The following is a 20805-nucleotide window of genomic DNA, read 5'->3' as shown; positions in this document are numbered from 1 at the left end:
TTTTTGCAACCAGCATGATATTGAACTCCTGTAAGTTCAACAAAAGGCAACCAGTCCAGAGCTAGTAAAAATCAGGGAGGGGTACCCAGCAGTTGAAATAATATGAACATTTTCCAGTAATTTTTTTTTTTTTAGACAACTTTCATTTCTTAATCTTGGAACTACATATGGGATTTCCACTGACACAAATAAAATTCCATGCTGAAGACAAAGGGAAGGCATCATCATGGCTACCTACTCCAAGTAAAGTAATTAATAGCTTCTTTTATTATTTTCCCAGATTTAAGAAAATGTAAGTATACAATATTATTGATAAAGGACAGGTGGTTTCAATACAGTTGTGTTTGGATTTGCATCTGAACCTTCTCATATCTAGAAAGTTACTTTTAATACTACTTATTCAATGATATCAAATAGTTTTACAGGCATCAGTATTATACTCTGAAAAGTAGTTAAAAGTTGTGGCATGCATTTTGAAAAACAACAAAGTGATTTCTGGAATAATGCAACAAATAATTTCATGAGCCAGTGACAAATGTTAACAATCTCAATTGTTAATCATGTAATCTACCCAGGCAAGCAAAGATACTTTCAACAGGAAAAAAAGCCCAATAGTTATGTTTCTATGATTAAATAAATCAGCTTACTGAAGTAACCAATTATTTTCAGGTTTATAGCTGAAAGGGGCTTGTTTGTTGCCTGCATACAGTAGGTGAAGAGCTAAGGGGTCACTTTCCAGACTATAAAAGCAAATACCATTAGTATTTTTGAAATCTATCCAAGCTCCAAGTGGTTATAGAGTAGTTGGTAGACTGTAATAGTTGGCCTGCTGCTGAACTGAACAGGATACCTGGTCTAGACATTTAGGCACAGCTGACAGAATCCTAAATTATGCTCTGCTTTTATGTACATTGCATATTTCATACACTTAAACTGCCTAAGTAGACTTCAGAGAGCAAAAATGTTAGGACAATTCATATATTTTTTCAAGGAAATCAGTTTTTATAGCACTTTCTTTTTAAATTTAATTCTAAAATTACTTTTTTCCATTACATTTTTGAAGGAGTAAGGTTTAAATGCTGCAGCAATAAACTTCAGAAGGCAAGTTGTTTTTATTTTCTGCTAGCATCCTGTGATCTCTACTAAGTCCAGTTCTTCCTTCTCTTGGCACAAAATATCTGATTTTCAGCTGAAGATTTTCACTGAAGTCAGGGAGCCCTAACTACTAATCTGACCTCTCCAGCAGAGACAGAAGAGAAAGAGTAACTTGGGATGTCTTTCCTCACAGGGAATTTTATTTATGTATTATAAAGGATTATAACATTCTTGCAGTTAGTTTGATAATACCAAATATTTTATTAAATATTCAATATAAACAATAGCTGAGTAACAACTTCAGAGTAGTTGTTGTTCAGGGCATTTACCCACAACTGTATATCCAAAATGATCTAATGAAAATAGAATTAGCGACAAAAAATCCTACTTAGAAACATCTTATGGCTTGATGATCAGAACACCATTCCTAAGGACTTATGATAAACCTCATTTTCTACATAAAAGGAAGGAAAAGGTGTTGCCCTTCATGTACTCCGTTGTACACTGTAACCACAATTGGAGTGCTTGACAGCAGATAGATAAAACAGTGGAGTTGCTGGCAGCAGCAGTAGCACCAATTTGGGGACTCTAAATATGATCCCACCATGTTTTCTTCCAGCTAGAATTATGACCTAAAGTTAACTCAGCTTCATTATTTTAACTCAGATTTTCACATCTGTCAAAACTCCAATTGCAAACTAAATCTGGAAAGAAAAAAGAGGACTGAAAAGGAGACAGGTACACATGGTATCACATGTGTACCTGTCTTTTGTTTGCCAGGCGAAGAATGAGATCAATCTCATTCACTTTATTTTTGCTAAGTAAATATTTCCCAAAACAGGCTTAATAATTGCAAAGAAGATGGGTTTCCTGGGGATGTTGTGGAGTCTCCTTCCTTAGAGATACTAAAAAACTGTCAAGATTCCACAGCAACTGACTGTGGCCTCACTGAGTTAGGGAGAGGCCTTGATGAGTTGTTGAGGGTGCCTTGCTGTATTGGGTGAATTAGAAGGCTTGGATTAGATACCCTCCAGAGATATGTACCCAGCCCTGAGTGTAACATCCCTGAGGCCAAAGGAAAGAGTGAGTAAACATGAAGCAAGTAAATGACTGTCAACTCTTCAAATAAAACAAAAGGAGAAGAAGCCAAATTGCAAACTCCATCAAAACATAAATCATGCCAAGGCAATATATTGTCTTCCTCAAACACACTAATAGCCTCTAGAGCAAAGGAAAGCAGTAACCACATGTATTGGGTTTGTCAAAAAAAATCTTTTGATAAAGTTCCACGTAACATTACACACACCTACAGAAGCATGAGCCAGAAGAAAAGAGTACTGGGTAACACCAAAGTGCCAGTCGTTGTTACTAGCACACTGTCAACACAGCTGCCTTGAGCACAGTTTCACATATGATTTTTAAAACTTTACTCCACCATTATTCAGATTTTGAGGGGGGAAATTGGGGAAAACCCTGTATATGTTTATCAGATATAAACCAAAATGAAAGAGAGATTAAGCATGCTAGAGGACAGTATCTGAAAATAAATTTATAAATTTCAAGTCAAAGTCTGAACTGTACTACTTAGTTATATGAGTCTATCAGCCTTGTAAACTCACAATTTCTTACAGCTAGAAAAGTTTCATATGTGTTTAGATATAGATATATTTATTTGCATATATTTGTGTGTATATAGATACCATATGTGTATATGTGAACATATGTATATGTATGTAAATACATATTTATATGCTATATTTATTTGTGTATGTGTACTTAAACATCAGCCAAGGAAGGTGAAAAATAACATAATGGACAAGATTCCCCCAGGGAGGAACAGAAATTATTGGGTTCCATAGGATCTTCTGAACAGGAGGCAAATCAAGGCTTTAGGAAATTTTGACAGTCTGCAAGGTTCCTTAATAGAGTTATTAGCAATGACTCATTGGAAGGGGAAAAGCTATGATAGGTCTGGTAGGCATTTGACCTTTCTGCTAAACAGATCATTACTATCAAGTAAGATTAAGAGTGGTTTCCTGTTCTAATCTGACTTGAAGCTTAACCACACTGGGGAAGATCATATGCTGCAGGAATTGATTTACTGTTGGAAACAAAAACATACTGGAAACAGTAATGTAGAACAAAATTGAATCCCCCATCCCTTCACCCAAAAGAAAAGAATAGAAAAAAACACTTGTGAACATGTCTGCAGGATTTTCAAAGTTGTAAACTAACTAAATAAAAAGCACTTTTAAAATAATATACTGAAATAGTTTGTCATCTACATGCAGATCTATCTACATGCAGATATTTTAAAATATTTTTTCTTAATTTTCATTCTAATGAAGATTTTATAAGCCCAAGAATCCTCCCATAACATTGTTTTGCAACAAGTACAAAGACATTCCCTAGACTTAAGCTCTGACAGGAAAAAAACTCAAACAACACCAAAACAAATAAAAAAAAATCAGGGAGTCAACGAAAGTATTGTTATGTCAAAATATAGTATGTATTCCTCAATTCTTGTTTCTAGTTTGTAGAATTTTGTTTATTAATATTATCCATTGCTTTGGAATTATCAGTTATATTCTTCAATAGAGAAAAGTGTGGGCATTTCCAAATGTCAACAATAAGCAGCAGCAGATGTACGGAAAATACAGGGCAAACTTACTAACAGATTTCTGCTGATTTGTACTTCATGTTACAGTCATTGCAAGTAATCTAACCAAGAAAGTGGAGAGGTTATCCAGAATGACAGAGTTAAATTACTGAAAAGGTTTTGCCAATTTACACATGTAAATCTTATTTAGATGTGATACCAGCAAAAGGAAGTGAAGTAACAGGTCATGATAGCACAGAGCTTGAGGTACAGTGTGGGTGGTTACTGGAGAGAAGATTGATCCTTTTCCAGAGTTCTCTTTACTTTTACTCTGAAAAGTAAATAAGCATCTTGTGAGATTCACTTTAAAAGTGTTTCAACTGTTTCAGCTTTACTCAGTGATTTGTACTGCCCTCAATTATGAAATCTATTAAATAATTTTTATGCCTGATTCATCTACAAATCAATCCTGTAAAAAACAAATGACATGCACAGACTGACTGCACCATCTGCAGCATCTGATAAGCTTCCTTAGGCTGTCTGTAAACATTACATCCATTCCTTAAACAAGTCCAGGTGCTACATCACAGAAACCAGGCACTTGATTATTCACAGCTTGTTTTTCTTGGGATAATCAGTGCCTGGTGAGAAGTCAGGTCAGTTGGACAAACACTGCAATTTTTTCATGTTACTGTATGTCCTTGGATTACTTTCCTATGGAGCAATACAATAAGCAGGTCATATTATCTTCCTTGAATCTTAGCATCTTGATATCCCATTCACCCAGGAGGGTAATCATCTGTTATATCCATGAAAATCAGTAAAAAGGAAAGAAAGGAAGATTATTTTTCAATATTCAAAATGACAAGTGAGTCCTTACTTTTACCTTAGTAAGACAGCTATCATATGGACTAAATGGTTTGGCAATACCTGCTATGTTTACTGCACAGAAATTCACCCAGCCTTTCAGGAAGAAGAAGCTATGGCAGGAATGTAAAAGAAAACCTCAGACAAGATGGTGTTATTATGCTCGAGTGGGAATGTGAATACAGCCTGGCTAACTTTGCTTAGTCACTGTAGGACATGCTACTAAGAGGAATCCTAGTAGTGGGGGTTGCTGATAGGTAAAAAAATGTAGGGAGGGATTAAGTATTTTTGCAGAAGTATAGAAATATAGTGAATTAGCCAAAAACTTAAGACAGCTGTTGCAAATGTCTGTTCTCTGGGAAGAGGTTTTCTCAACACTACCTAAAGTACAAGACTGTTACACGAGATGAAAACAAGAGTGCACGGATTTGCTTACCGGCTGGCGGTGCACTGTATTTATGAATCCATATGAGACACAGCTGAAACAGATAATAAACCATCATCTTCATGTATGGAAGGCTTCCAGTCATTTGTAAGAGTCTTTCTGTAAATTGAATGTGACAATTAATTGTGTCATATATTATTTGTTATATAGGTAATATCAGGTAATATTGGCAAGTTAAAGAGTTTCATGAAGCAAGTATTGATATGAATCTATAAATTATGAAAGGACTCGAGCTGGAAAAAATGGAAATGAAAAACCACATGTCAAAGCCTACTTCTCATTCCAGAAATTTACAACCTGAAAACCAGAAGGCATCAAATAACTAAACATTTTGAGTAGTAAACATTAAAAAGTTCACTTGAGGACTATATTCAGAAACTTAACAATACAGTCTATTAAAAAATTTGTTTCTTTTTGCACTTGTGTGGAAAAGCCAATGAAATACATCAGACATGATGTGCTGATGCAACCCTGAATTTTTAGGCAACTGAATTGCACCCACCTACTGAGGGAAAATTAGCAAAGTTTTTCTTGTCTACTTGCCACTGAATTCTTAACAAGTTAGCACAGGTAACACGTGGTAATTTATGAATTACTTAGTTCAGCAACTGCCTACATTTGCAAGTTTAAGGACAGCCTGTGAACTTGTATGTGAAAGCAAGCATTAAACTAAATTCTACCCTATTTATAAGTTTTTGTTTTTCTCATTTCAAACAACTGCATTTTTCTTACTATTAATGAATACAAGACAGTAAAAGAAGTTTTGGTAGCACGTCTCATAAATAAATTCATGCAAGAAAAAGAAAACATTATTGTCAACATACATCCAGACAATTTCTTGAATCAAAAATAAATTGATTGCCAAGCATTTATGGAAGAGATATAGAAAAGAACATAACCTGAAGAAATAAAACATTTTATGTAAATTATCAACAGTAAATGGTAGAGAGGGAAGTTGAATTCCCAAAAATGTGTGTAACCCTGCCAAGAGAAGTAGCTCTTAGCAGCTGTATCAGGTTTATACATTGCAACTACCTCTAAAGCACCAAGGACACAAGATATCTGTTTCTTTTCTTAAGAGGTGTAGCATGTCCAGTCACTGAGAGAAGCTACACATCCCTGGGTGGGAACTGTAATATGCTGCTGTACCAACAAAGCTTTCTGACAGGTATGATACTAAATGTATATTATATGTGCATTCTGTTCTGGAATATTTTAAGTATCTCTCTAAAATCAAACTACAAATTTATTTTAATGGCAGAATAACTGCAGATGGTTTATCATGAAGTATTCTGTATGCAGTGTCTGAGCAGAGCAGCTGTATCAATGTTGTTGAAACTGAGCCTATTTGTATAAATAAGTGATTGTGTCATACAGATAGAACTTAGTAACTAATAAAAAAGGTCACTAGATTCATCACTACAGACCAAACAACCTCAGCCAAATCCTGGAGAGCCAATCCTGTCCTGGGGTGCATCAGGGCCAGCATCACCAGCCAGGCAAGGGAGGAGATTGTCCTGCCCTGCTCTGCTCTGCACTGGGGCTGCCTCACCTCCAGTGCTGTGTGTGGTTTTGGTGCCAAAATATTTTAAAAGAAATTAAGTTATAGGGCAGCATCCATAGAAGGGCCATGAAAAAGGTGAAGGACCTTGAGGGGATGCCGTATGAGGAGTAGCTGAGGTCATTTGTTCAGGCTGGACAAGAGGAGACTAAGGGGAGACTTCATTGCAATTACAATTTCCTTGTGAGGGAAAGAGTAGGGGCAGACACTGATCCCTTCTCTCTGCTGACCAGTGACAAGACCTGAGGGAACAGCCTGAACTTGTGTCAGAAGAGGTTTAGGTTGGATATTAGAAAATGGTTTGGAACCCAGAAAAACCACTGGGGACTGGAAGAGACTCTCTCAGGGAAGTGATCACAGCATAATAGAGTTCAAGGCATGTGTGATTCTTGGGGATGGTCCTGTGCAAGGCTGAGAGGTGACCTCTATGATCCTTGAGAGCCCTTCCAAGGCAGCATATTCTGTGATTCTCTGGTTGTTTCAAGGCCCTTCTGTCTGCTGACCTATTGCAGTAGTCTACCATGGCTGTATTTAGATGGTATGCTATGATTAAATCATTCTCTATTTCAAACTTGTGACTCAGATACATGTTTTCTTCTTTTTTACTGCTTTTTCTCTATTTTTTTTCTCCCCTCTAAAATCAGAGGTACACAGTACAAAATAGGTTACTGGAACTAACTGTACAAGTTGCTTTATATTTCTGTCATAATTATATCTTATCAGTCATGTTTTCCCTCCCCATTTTGTGATATTTTGGGTTGCTTGTTATGGAGAAGAGTAATGAATATACCTGATGACAAAATACAAGACCTGATATATCATTCATGCCTGGTATATTTTACTTCTTGTTAGTATTTACATGAATGTGAGCAGCGGCTGAAAGGCCCTAAAGTATAATTTGAATGCATTAATTGTAACCTCCTAAAACTGAGGTCTGGGGGATATGCTTCTCTTCCCTCTACTGATCAGTTGACTATATGCATCCATAATTTTAACATAACCATGCTGTTCTTAGTGATTTTCTAGTACAGATCAAAAGTTCTTATTTAATTAGGGTCACTTAGTCAAGAAGAGGTAGCTTGCTACATTGTTGATATCACAAAATTTTCATTAACAGGCACCTGCCTCAGGTATTTTTAAGAAAATTTTCAGGCATTGCTAGAGACTGCCTGTATCATGACCCAAAATTATCCTATTACAGAAAAGTCCTCCTGTTATAAAAATTGTTTGTGTGTGTTACAACAAGCAGAGTTCTCATACTACTTGAAATTATTTATGTTAAATAACAAAAGGAATTGCAAAGACATGGTTCCATGGGGTGCATTTCTTCCACTCACTTTAATGACTGTAATAATAGAAGCCAAACAAAATGAAAGGATAAAGCTGAAATGTACTGGAATTGGAGTGAATATGAAACAAAAAATACAACCTCTGATGTGAACACTGTCAAAATCTTTCTATGTTTTACAGATGCAGAGGAAATGGCAGTGAAACGAGTGAAGTTGAAGTACTAGGCTAATACTCTATCTCCTGCCAAAAAACCCAAACCAAACCAGAAAAAAACCAAAACAACTAAACACCACAAAAACAAAAACCACAGAACACTCCCAACAACCTGTTAGTCTAATCTATTACTCTGCACATGAAATTGTCTTTGAAATGTCTTAAAGATGTCAACTAAAAGTCCATACCTCATCAATAAAGTTGGAAGAACCTTGCCATGAACTTGCAGAGGCATTGACTGTGTGGTCTGTCCTCTGAAATTTTTTCAATGTATTAGTAACTTGCGTGATTTAGATACCAGTTCTAGAAATCTTAAACACTGCTACCACCTGCTGGTTAGTTTACATTTGGATCTACTAGCTCATCAGCAAAGAAAGAAGAAAAGGAGGTAAAGCATATTCTGAAATGTTTTTTAAAATAATTTTGCTTTTCTATTCCATCAACATTATCTAATTAATCTCTTTCTGTTGTCATAGTTGAAAAAATTTAGTGCCATAAGTTGAAAAACCTTGTTATTTACAGAAAGATTCACTTATAGTAAGAGTGGCCTGTGATATTGCTTTCCTCCATTTTCACTTTTATTTCCTATAATACATCTTGTAACTAGGTCAGTGTTGTCTGCTATGTAGCCTTCCATGTTAGAAGACAAATATGTCAGTACTCCATACTACTCTTACCAGCTGAGACAGTGTTGAATTCATTGTTGTGGTGCATGTAGATCAGAAAAGAAAAATAAAAAATGTATCTTGAAAAAGTTGAAATAATTGTCAGCAGCATTTCACTTGTTTAACAAAGATAGACACACAGTAGTTCTCATGACAACTGAACTTTGCACTGTTATGCCAGAAAAAGTTCTTATCCCTTAGTGTTAATTAAAGTAAATGATAACAATATAATTCCATGTTTAAAAACTTACTGCATCTGCCTTAACAATTAGGAATTCATACAAAAAAGAAAGCACTACAGTCACTGAAAAGTATACTGTTTCACTAGAAAAATGTGGAAAATCTCGCCTAAAATGATTTCTAATAAAGTTGTGTGTCAAGAAGTTCCATTAAATATCCAAATAAAGAGAAATAGAAGTCCCCATTTGACTATCTGCTTGGAAAAAAACCCAGCCAGTAGTGTCCAGTAGTGAAATCCACAGGCTAAAGAACAATAAGGAGTCTAAGACAAGATACTTGGATCAGGATCTACACTCCTTCACATTTCTTTTATTTTCAAAGCTATTATTATGATCCAACCCAGATTACAGGTTCAGATCAGAATATCCCTTGATTTGCTAAGTACCTGAACCATTTTTAAAGGAGGTATTTGGTCAAAAACTGGGAAAATTATGACCAGGGACGGTGCTGCATGTTTGTCTAGTTCTCACTGAAGAACTGTTTGCTGCATATAATAATTTTAATAGCATAATAATTTTAAAAGTTAATAATGAATGGCATTAAATTATTTTGTAATTTTTCCAGAATTCTGTAAAAATGTCAAGATTTTGGTATTCTTCTCAGGTTGGAGTGAGATGTTAGGCTAGTTCTAAAGTAGAGTTAATATTTTTTTAGTTTTATTCCCCATCTTATAATGTTAGTATTCACAAAATACCAGAAAGTCTCCATGCAAGATTCTAAATTGTCTAATGCTTGTGTATGAAACAAGTGAAAATGCACTGATTAACAGTAGCCAAGTCTTGCAGTGGTATAACCAAGAACAGCATCCAAGCCTTCAGTTTTAGATTAAAGGGGGAATTTCTGCCATTATATTCTTTCTGATTTGTCATTCCATCAAAAATGCCCAGACCTGAGTTACAGAAGAAGGTGCATTTAAACTGTACATTTCCAAAACATTTAAGTGCCTCTTTTATTTTACCTCTTTAAATATTAGTTTTGGTGAGAAGAGAAGCAATAAGACAACCAAAAAGAAAAGAAAAACCCCACAATTTTTGCTGTCAGCCTTCCATCTGGGCTGAAAGCAAGATATGCTAGCAACATCATAAAAGTATCTCACTGGATTTTTAAGATTTCTAGACCATTTTTTATACTAGATAGCTCTGACTTTAATTTCTTAATGCTTAAGTTTGTTGTTAACAAAATTTTTGTTGTATTAGTCAGTACTATGCCATGCTGTTTAAAGAGCTTTTGAAATTGAATACATTTGTCCTACATTTCCTAAAATCACCTTATCTTTAAAATTATGAAGTAACAAAAGTGCCTTTAGCCATTGAATATTCCTGGCTAACCAGTCTGGAGAGTAATTGAATTTAAATGGACTACCAAATAGAGAGAAGAAAAGAGGGATAACAAGGTGTAAGGTATAATAAGAAGTACAAGTTCTGCTGCAAAACATATTAAGGATAGCGTTACCTGCATTGGTTTATTTCTGCTCCTCTTGATGTCAGAGGGGCAAAGAAAGGCCACAGCTAGGCACTTCCTGCATTGGTTTATTTCTGCTCCTCTTGATGTCAGAGGGGCAAAGGCCACAGCTAGGCACTTTCAAAGATTCTATCCTAAGGGTTCATAAACACTTATACCATGGTGACCAGGCCTTTTCTTTCCTCTTTCATCAATGTTAGTTACAGAGGAACAGAAACAAGAAACCAGTTAGTGTATGCAGTTATCATGTTAAAAATATTTTTGCTGTTATTTGATGCTATGTGGCAGTGGCTGAACCTAAATCTGGAAGTTTTCTTATATCCACACATATGTCCTACTGTGGGATCTAGCAACATGTGGTTTACATGGGAACACCAGTTGCTCTGTCATTTTGTTGCTGAACAGAACAAGCTCCAAAAAGTGAGCCGTTAAAAGTTTGGAAATGTTGTTCCACTGCATCAGTTGTTCCACATTTGGCTCTTTCCAAATATTTCCTGAGGTTGCTACTATGCATACTAACTAACCAACTTCTCAGCTGAGACTGTTCAGGGTGGTTTTCATATTCTATAGCTGGAAAAGAACCCAAACCCCAGCACTTTAACAAGAGCTGGATTGTTTAGACTTGCGTATCAAAGCAACTTTAGAAATAAACTCAGCATATAAATGGTTCTATTTTATTTCTAACAACATCTCAACATATGATTCATTTCTTCAAATAAATTTCTTTTGGCACAATTTGCACATATCTGAAAACCACCATGTAGTTTGGCACAAGGCTACACATTTGGCAGCCTCTGCTCAAGAAAGGTCCAGAACAAGAACCATGAGGGATATCATAAGCCAGCACTGAAGTGCATTAGGCAAGTTGCATGGGGAGGATTTCAGAGTGGTTGCTTGCACCATGTCCAATCAAAGCCATTACTATTGTTTTCTTGCTTTCAGAAGCACTAAGGCCGTGTAGAAAAAATGCATGTGTGTATCCAAGCCTTTCACACTCCATTCAGAATGCCCCTCCCTACCTCAAGCTCACTTAAGACCTAGAATTTTCCATTTCCCAGATGACATTTTCAGAGTTGCAACCTTCAGCATATAGAAGTGCAAAAGTATTTTTATTTAAAAGTAGTCAATGCAATAATTTTGGAAATTCAGACATTTGACATTTTGTTTGGGCATCCATCACAGACTATACATACACTGAATAAAGTCCTATTTCATAATCATTTCATAGTCATCATGCAAAAGTTTGCATGATGTAAAAAAAATTCCACTTCGATAGGGGCAAAAAGTAATCTCTTCTGTGTATTTTTTACCTTAGTTTGCAGAAGGTAAAAGTAAAAAAAAAAACCAAACCCAAAAACAAATACAAAGAAACCCCCCCCCCAAAATACAATCAACCAAACAATATAACAACTAAAACCTAAAAACAACTTGTAAGCATTTAAATTCCATAGATGATTAAAAGTTCTAGAATGACAACTAATTAACTTCATATTCCCATTTGAGGAAGGAGTAACATTGTGATCCAGCTGGTTTGCTCTAACCTTCTTAGTCCCAAGAAAAGCACAAAAAGAAGTCAGTAGAAGTGACAGAACCCCAACACCAGTGCCAGGCCACCATGTATGGCCAATGCCTGGTGACACAGAGGCATTAACCCAGCTTTGGCTCATGCAGAAGGCAGAACTACAATTGTAGCAAGAGGATTTTTATTCCATAAAGTGTACTCCAAATGATGAATGGAGTTTGCTGAAGTTCAGTTCTCAATAAAATGTTGCTCAACAGCTTTACAATAATTAGAGGGGGGGAAAAAGGATAATATTTCATGTGTTATTTAATACAAATTAATTTTATATTAGTTTGTTGGTATTTTTTAAATTCTTAGGCTCATGGTAATTTGTTTATACTTTTTAATGAGACCCCTGAATCTTCACACTGATACTGTGGCCGGTGGCAACATTACAGAGATTCTGATTACCCTTTAAAAGAGATGGGATTTTGAAAGGCTAGGCAAAGGACATGGAAATAAAGCCTTTTGTCTGTGGTTCAGTGGAGATTCTGGAGGCTGCTGAGGATGTGAGATAAGGAGGGGAGGCAGCCCTCCAAGCACCTGAACATATGACCTGAACATCCCTTGCAAGTGGCGTGGTAAGTGGTTCAATTTCAACCATATGACATCTTCATTTCCAGTTCTGTTTCTGGGACACATCTTTGAAAGAGAATTCCCCTGAAAGCCAATTGGATGAGCTTGAAAGTGCATTGTTCACCTGGAAAATTTGCATGAAAATGACTACATTATCTATGTTCTATATTCTCCACTAATATAGTCTGCTATTATTTCAGTGGAGAGACCACAACTTGACCACACTAAGCCATGCAGAATTAGGGATCTGTATCTCTCCTGAACTTTTGTAAATTATATTTCCTTTAGAAAATGTTATGCACAGAAGTATAGATCTGTCAAGATATTTCTGCATTTCTTCCAGAAAATAAACCTTGACAATTGTAAACCTCTGAGGAGGGAATGATACTCAGTGAGAAAGATGAAATGCAGCATTGAGGCTTATTCCTGCACCTTCTGCTTATTCTTGAGAAGGTACTTGATATTTCATGAGCTTTTTCACAAGGTGGAATTTCTATTCCATTGTCTGCACAGCCTTCATGGGAAAGAATTCCTTACCTTTCTCAAGAAATCAGTGTAAAGTGAAAATATGAGCTTCTTAAATGCTCCTAGAGAAGCTGGTTGCCTTTGTTAATTAGTGAGTGGTTCCTTATCAGTGCAGGGAATGGGAAAGCAGCTTATCTTAATCTAACTCAATAACTTCAGAGGAACTTTATTTTTTTTAAGATAAAGCAATCTCTAAAGGAAAAGCACAATAAATAAAAATTGCAATTCCTACACATGCCACCCTTACAAAACTGTTTTGAAAGATTTCTCATGTTTACCTGGTCAAAACAATATTGTTTTATAAAGTATGTTAATTTTTTAATTACTTATGCTCTTAAATAGCAAATCATATCTCATCCTATTTTTTCTAACTCTAATCCTACCAGCTACCTTCAAAAGAGGGGTTTTTAGACCCCTCTTAGACCATTTAAATTTTTAATCTTTTCATCAGATCCAAAAGCTTGCTGTCCCTACTTCTGGACTTCTCTTCAAAGAGCTATGTTTAAAAATGTGTTCATTTTAGTCCTGTCATTATTCCATCACCACCTTCAATGATGTGGGTTTGTTTCTTAATTCTTTGACATTGGGCATATTCTCCATCTTCTGGAATACCATAGAGAAGTTTTTTCAATCAAATACTTACATCAGAACCTGTCACTGAAGGAATTTATGTGTGAGTTGCTTCATAAGGCACTTTATTTCAAAAAGCTGCCTTCCAGATAATATTTTCATCTTGGGAACCAGCATATTTGGGAGTGTGTATTAGTTGGGATTTTTTAAAAACATATGAAATATAAACTCATCTTTCAGGAACTATGTCTTTTTCCAAGTCTTAAAAGCCATTCAGCTGTGTGTTTTCCATAGTAAAAAGAGCAGATCAGTACGGGTACAACAAAACATGTTGTTTTTTCATGAGATCTTCCTATATTAAAGAAGGTTGCTTTTAAGGTAAAATTATATAATACTATAGTAAATTCATGCAAAAAAGCAAGTAGCATGAAATATGTGAATAAAATGACCTGAAAATATGTGTAAGGTAACATCTTACTAAATGAACTTTAAAAATCAATAATTACAAGGGCCAAGAGAAGAATGGCAGAAACACCTGACTAAATCCATTGAGTGGACAACAAAATACAAGGTGAATGAAAGACTGTCAGTAAACACAAGGTTATGTGTACAGGCAGAAAGCATCCCAACTCTACTTATGAAAAGGGAGGTGAAGGCAAGTGTCTATTACCATTGTCAGTAAACACAAGGTTATGTGTACAGGCAGAAAGCATCCCAACTCTACTTACAAAAAGGTGAAGGCAAGTGTCTATTACCACTTCTGAAGCAGGATTTTGGGGCTGCAAATCTAAAAAAAGCATGATCTTCTTCCTTTTTTAGGCCTCTTTATAATACTAGAAGGCCACAATTAAGAAAAGGCTCCCTCAAACATTTTCCTCTCCAGGCTGAACAACCCCAGCTCTCTCAGCCTGTCTTCAGGAGAGGTGCTCCAGCCCTCTGATCATCCTCAATGGTGTCCTGTGGACCTGCTCTAACAGGTCTACATCTTTCTTGTGCTGAGGAGGACCCCAAAGACAGATGCAGAAGTCCAGGTGAGGTCTCACAAGGTAGAGTAGAAGGAGAGAATAACCTCCCTCAGCCTGATGATCACTTCTCTTTTGATGTAGCCTAGGATATCATTAGAATTCTGGGATGGGAGTGCACACTGCTGACTCACGTCCAGCTTTTCACCCATGACAGCCCAGAAGTCTTCCACAGGGCTGTTTCTATGACTTCTTCTCCCCATCTCTACTTATATCAGGGATTGGGCCAACCCAGGTGCAGCACCTGGCACATGGATTTTTTTAATTTCATGAAGTTCTCTTGGGCCCAATTCTCAAGTTTATCCAGGTCCCACTGGATGGCATCCCATCACACCTGGCACATGGATTTTTTTAATTTCATGAAGTTCTCTTGGGCCCAATTCTCAAGTTTATCCAGGTACCTCTTGATGGCATCCCATCCTTGTGTTGTGTCAGCTGCACTGCTCAGGTTTGTGTCATCTCCAAACCTGCTGGGGATGCATCAATCCCACTGTCTGTGCCATTGATGAGGACACTGAGGAGCAGCGGTACCAGCAGAGAGTCCTGACAGACATCGCTTGTCACCAGCTCCCACCTGGGCACAGAGCACAACCCTCTGGTGGCATCCATCCTGCCAGTTCCCTATCCACTGAATCAAATACAAGTCTGTGTCTCTCCAATTTGGAGATAAGAATATGATGTGGGACCATATCAAAAGCCTTACAGAATTCTAGATAGATGACATCCGTTGGCCTTTCCATCCTGATTGTTGCCATCACTCCACCACAGAAGGTCACCAGATTGGTCAGGCACAATTTGCCCTTCGTAAAGCCATGCTGGCTGCCTCAGAACACTTCCTTGTCCTTTATGTGCCATGGTGTATCTTCCAGGATTGTCTGCTCCATTATCTTCCCAGACACAGAGAGGCTCACTCATCTATAGTTCCACAGATCTTCCTTCTCTTTTCCAAAAGTGGAGTGATATTTCCCTTTTCCAGTCACCAAGGACTTCACTTGACCACCATGACTTTTCAAATATGATGGAGAGTGGCTTGGAAACAATAGCAGTCATCTCCCTCAGGGCCTTGGTGGCCTAATCAGGTGTTATCAACAGGTGGCTCTTCAGGTTAAGTGGTCCTGAACCTGCTCTTTGCTTATAGTGGGAAGGACTTCACTTCCCCACAGACTCTGTCTATGGAGGGAAAATTTGTGTTCAACTGGAGTTGAAGACGGCCAGAACTTTGGGGGACAATAAATGGAGCTTTTTCCAAAAGTATTAATGGCAAAAGGCAGTGTAGAAATTACGTCAGCCACTTACAGGATGTGGATGGTCAATCTCACAAACAGGGACATGGACAAGGCAGAGGTGTTTAACGCATTCTTTGTCTCTGTTTTCAACACAGGTGAGAGACCAAGGAGGTCTCAGTGCCCTGAGCTGGAGGACCACAGCTGTGAGAAAGATCAATTTCCTGTTGACCCTGAACTTGTGCAGGATCTGCTGGCAAATGTTGTCCCAGTTTTTAAGAAGGGCAGGAAGGAGGTCCTACAGGCCTGTAAGTCCCACTTCAGTGCCCACTAAAATAATGGAAAAATATTATTCTGGGAAGTACTGAAAACTGTCTGGAGGACAATGCAGTCATTGCACCCAGCACTACTTCATGAGAGGAAAGTTTTTCTTGTCAAATATAATTTCCTTCCAGGACAGGGAAACCCATCCAGTTGATGTGATGGTTTTGGATTACAGCAAAGCTTTCAATGCTGTCTTTCTCAGGACCCTTCTGGAGAAGATGCCCAGCCCACAACTGGATAAACACATCATATGGTGGGTGAGCAGCTGGCTCACGGGTCAGGCACAAAGGGCTACAGTGAATGGGGTGACATCAGACTGATATGACCTGTCACTGGTGGGGTTCCACTGGGCTCCACAGGGCTCCATCTTTGGCTCACTTCTCTTGAACATCTTCATAAATGACCTGGATGTGAGACTGGAAGAAATACTAAGCCAGTTTGCAGATGACACTAAATTGGGGGTAGCTGTCAATTCCCACGAGGGCAGAGAGGCCCTGCAGAGAGACCTGGATAAATTACAGGGCTGGGAAATCACCAGGTTTAAGTGGGATGTCAAGAAAAGGACACCCAGAGGGCTGTTGGGCATTGGAACAGGGTCCTCAAAGAAGTGGTCACAGCACCAAGCCTGACAGATTTCATGAAGCATTTGGACAATGCTCTCAGGCACATGGTGTGATTATTGGGGTGTCTTGTGCAGAGCCAGGAGTGGGACTTTATGATCCTGATGGATTCCTTCCAACTCAGGATATTCTATAATTCTACAATTTTAAGCTGAAAAGTAGCAGAACCCAAGATAATTTTTCTGATATAACCCTAAGACCTCCCACTCCTTTAACTGTATTCATTAGAGGATGCTTGAAACCTCCCTGAAACATGCCATTCTTATTTCAGTGTAAATACAGCCTGTTGCTGAATACTAAAAAATAAACACCTGCTAGATATATTTCTCCTGAAACAAAAGAAGTATCTGACCTTTATTGGAATAGTATGTGTCAAGTTTACTAGAAATTGTTAAAATAACTAAGTCATGGCAGTTTTGTAAAGTTTCTGCCAAGTAGTCCTTAATAGTTACCACTAGAAAACTATTAATAATACAAAGTAACAACAATTGATGCCTAAATATTTCTGTGTTCAGTTACCTCACATTAGCAAAAACTCATTTCTAATTTAGAGGTTCCATTCTTTAGCCACGGAAGACCATGTGATCTGTACCTGTCCCTCACAACACTGCCTATTTGTCATATGTGTCTTTGGTTTAAGCAGATCACCAGTACTCTCTTGCTGAAAACATTCAGATGTTTGACTGATATTGTGCCAAGAACTTATCTCAGATAAGGGGCAAAACAAAAGCTCTTAAAGTACTGAGATATTTCTGAGTGAAAGAGCTTCTCAGCAAAAAAGGTCTGGAAATACAAGACTCAAGAGTATTCATTGTCCCCACATAAAACAGGGGAATAACTTAAGCCTCTTTAATTTTTTTTCAGTGAGGTTTGCAGCCAAAAATATACCTCAAATCACCTTTTAACTACAGCTGTTAGATGGAGGCTTAGAACATTCACTTCTGAGCAACTTTCAGAGACAACATACCCCAGGCTCCTTCTTGCATAAGTTCCCTTTCTCTGATAGAAAATCCTTCTTGGGTTCCTATCTATTTTATCATGTCACCATGAAAGTAAGGATAAAGTTTTAGCTCATTTTTTCTAGACAAAATTAAAGGAGGGATTGTTATTGCAGTGTGGATGGCCTGGCCCTTGCCAGTGATTATGAAGGAAATAGGTGCTCTGGGACCTATGTCCAAAAGTGAGATGTGTGGCAGACAGGTGGCTGGTAGTACAAGGTACTCAGTCAGGTCCCTCATTCAGCAGAGACCAGATACTTAAATGCACACACACATAAATGTACAACTCACAATGAATGTGTCATGCCTTAAGGGATCTGTCCTGATTTTTTCCCTGAATACCTTAATTGTTCTCACAAGAAACCAAGAACAGTTGCCATCAGCGTATCAGTTCAGTCACTATTCAAACGGAAAAGCTTTCCTTTAGACACCTTTGACACACTTTCTTAAAACAGGGAGTAAGTAAACACCAGGACAATTTTATAAGGCTGGCTTCTTTTTATATGTTGCTTTTTCTTTAGAAAATGTCTCCATAGGGTTATACGTCATGGTACACAAGTAGATCTTTAAATCATTTTGTGGCCTCTGAAACGCATAAAGCAATTAAGGTGCTTCACATTTCTCTAGCCTGTGTTTACTGACTGCATCTTGGCAATGAATATGTTGTTTCCATTGATATTTCTTTGGTAGTTAGTAAGTTAAATGTTTGTTGGCTATACTTCCTTGTAAAAAATTTTCCAGAGAGAATCTCATCAATTTTCTAGTGAAGGTTAAGCATGGTGGTAACAAAAATTCTAGATTTTTCCTAGATTTTTAATTTTCAATTTATCTTCCAGTTGGAAAACTGGAAGGATCTTTTATTAGGGAAAAAAAACCACAACCAAAAAAAACCCAAAAAACAAACAAACAAAAAAAAACCCACACCAAAAAAAAAAAAAAAGCAGAAAAACAAATCTGCACAAGATAACAGACAGAGCTTGCAAGGAACATAAAAGATTTTCTCCAAAGGTTAATAACAGTCTATTTCTTTGAACTATTATGTACTATCACAGTCTACATCCTTTCCCAGGAAAAGAAAAACTGCAAAAAATAAACTAACATTAGGGGAGAATTTAAGTACTGGTCTTCTCTATGTGAAGTTCACTGTTTTCAGATATGATTCTGGCCCTTTTGGCAGGTTCAGCTATAAAGATGCCCAAACTAAAGTCCCAAATGAAAACACCTACAAATCACACTAGTTCATATGTTCATATGTTTACAGATAAATTAATGCTTTGTAAGCCTGGGCTGGTTATACCTCCAAGGGTTAATATATCTTGTAAAAGCATTGTCCTCTGAATAGAAGTTTACCTGTGAAGCATTGCCCAATTGTACTTTGCTCCATCTCTTCACCTTTTCAGCATTTAATGCCTTCCAAAGTACTGCATGTGCCTGTTTCCAGAGTATCCTGCTCACATGGTTACTGATTAACCTATGAGTTCACTTAAAAGATTATCCTGAGACCACATACCTCCAAGGCCTTTGTGGCTTTTATTAACAGAATGTGATTTGCCCTTGAATATCACAATCCAGATACGGTTGATTATGCAGCTCTGAGCACATTGTTTTCAATTTCTGGAAGTGTGTGAAAAATAGCTAATTGTCCACTATATAAAGATTTCATGTATTACAGCAATGATTGGTTGATGTAACTTCTGTTATCTCAAGCAAAAAAAAACCAAAAAAAACCTGCTGTTCAGATGTGTGGGCAGCCTAGATCTCCATTATGAAAAGAACATCAAATGGTCATTAAATTTTAAGATCAAAATCTGTCCATTACAGACAGAGCACGTACAATGCTTTACTTTTTAAAATGTTCTTAAAATTGTTGTTTATGTCCACTCAGCCCAATTTGAAAACATAATATTGTTTTGCATCTTGCTGTTTATCTATTAATTAGTGGTTTTAAAATCCCCAAAAGCACTATCAAATATATTGACAGAAAGAAATGCCACTCTTAGATTCAAGAAATTACAGTGACTTGCCAAAGTAAGTGGAAGAACAACATAGCTGTTTGATAAGTAGATAAGTTTGTTGCTTACAAAGCAGCAAGCAGAATAACAACATTGTGATCATAAGTCCCCTCTCCATTATAATATTTATTCATATTTTGTGAAGTGGTAAGCCCATGGCTACTGGTCTGCTAAACTTCAACTTGAACACATCTGTCTCTCCCATATTAACTCCTCGCATGGTGCCTCTGTCTGGCTGCTGAGTTTCCATTACAGTATGCTGGGGAAACTGGTAATGGAGGCAACTGTGCATTCCTTGTTTTGCTTCTGTTATTTAATACCCTTCCTGATCATGTTTTCTTCAGGGTCAGCCTCAAATCAGACCTCACATAGCCTGATGTGTAGCTATCTGTGCCTTCCAGCTGCTAGGCACCTGACTCGTGTCTCCTCTGTATGGCTTCTTAGTGAACAGAGTCAGAATGAACTATTGTCCACAATCAGACTATGTGGACTCACATTTCCTGTGCTGCTACCTTTTCCAATCAGCTATGCAACTGATTGTAAGGCAGCAGAAAATACTGCTATCATCTGCAAGATGATAGAAGAGGTATTAACAAGGGGGCTGCACACTGAAGCGCCCTAGTGATACGCGTGTAATGCCACATTACAGTGAAACCAATATGTCACAAAATTGAACAGCATGTGGAAAGCAGAATTTGTATTTAAACATAAAGATTTATAATAAGCATTAAGTTAGTACTTAAGGTCTTATCACTAAGTTAAGCTGCTAAGCAATAATTGTTATCACTGTCAAGGGACTGTCATTGAAAGCTAACTAATGCTAATGGATTATCACTCATGCAAGTTAAGAGTGATCCGCAACATAGATTTGCAGCACTGAGGTTTTTGTGCAAAAAGCTATAAAAGTAAATGAATAATCACAGAACCAGAGGGTGCTT

At 37.3% G+C, this 20805-nt stretch overlaps 1 long non-coding RNA gene across 1 annotated transcript in view; it reads right to left on the bottom strand.

The window, feature by feature from the left end:
• Positions 1-19234, bottom strand: part of LOC120509508 — a 42268-nt gene extending 23034 nt beyond the window's left edge. Inside the window, exons 1-2 of the long non-coding RNA XR_005629284.1 lie at positions 19206-19234; positions 4998-5105 (exon numbers count right to left, since the gene is read on the bottom strand). This is a non-coding gene — a long non-coding RNA (uncharacterized LOC120509508). The remainder of the gene's footprint in view (positions 1-4997; positions 5106-19205) is intronic.
• Positions 19235-20805: the final 1571 nt, after the last annotated feature.

The sequence above is a fragment of the Passer montanus genome, unplaced genomic scaffold, assembly GCF_014805655.1.
Source record: "Passer montanus isolate IOZ18808 unplaced genomic scaffold, ASM1480565v1 scaffold52, whole genome shotgun sequence".
Lineage (NCBI taxonomy): Eukaryota > Metazoa > Chordata > Aves > Passeriformes > Passeridae > Passer > Passer montanus.
This window is presented reverse-complemented; position numbering and strand designations above follow the sequence as displayed.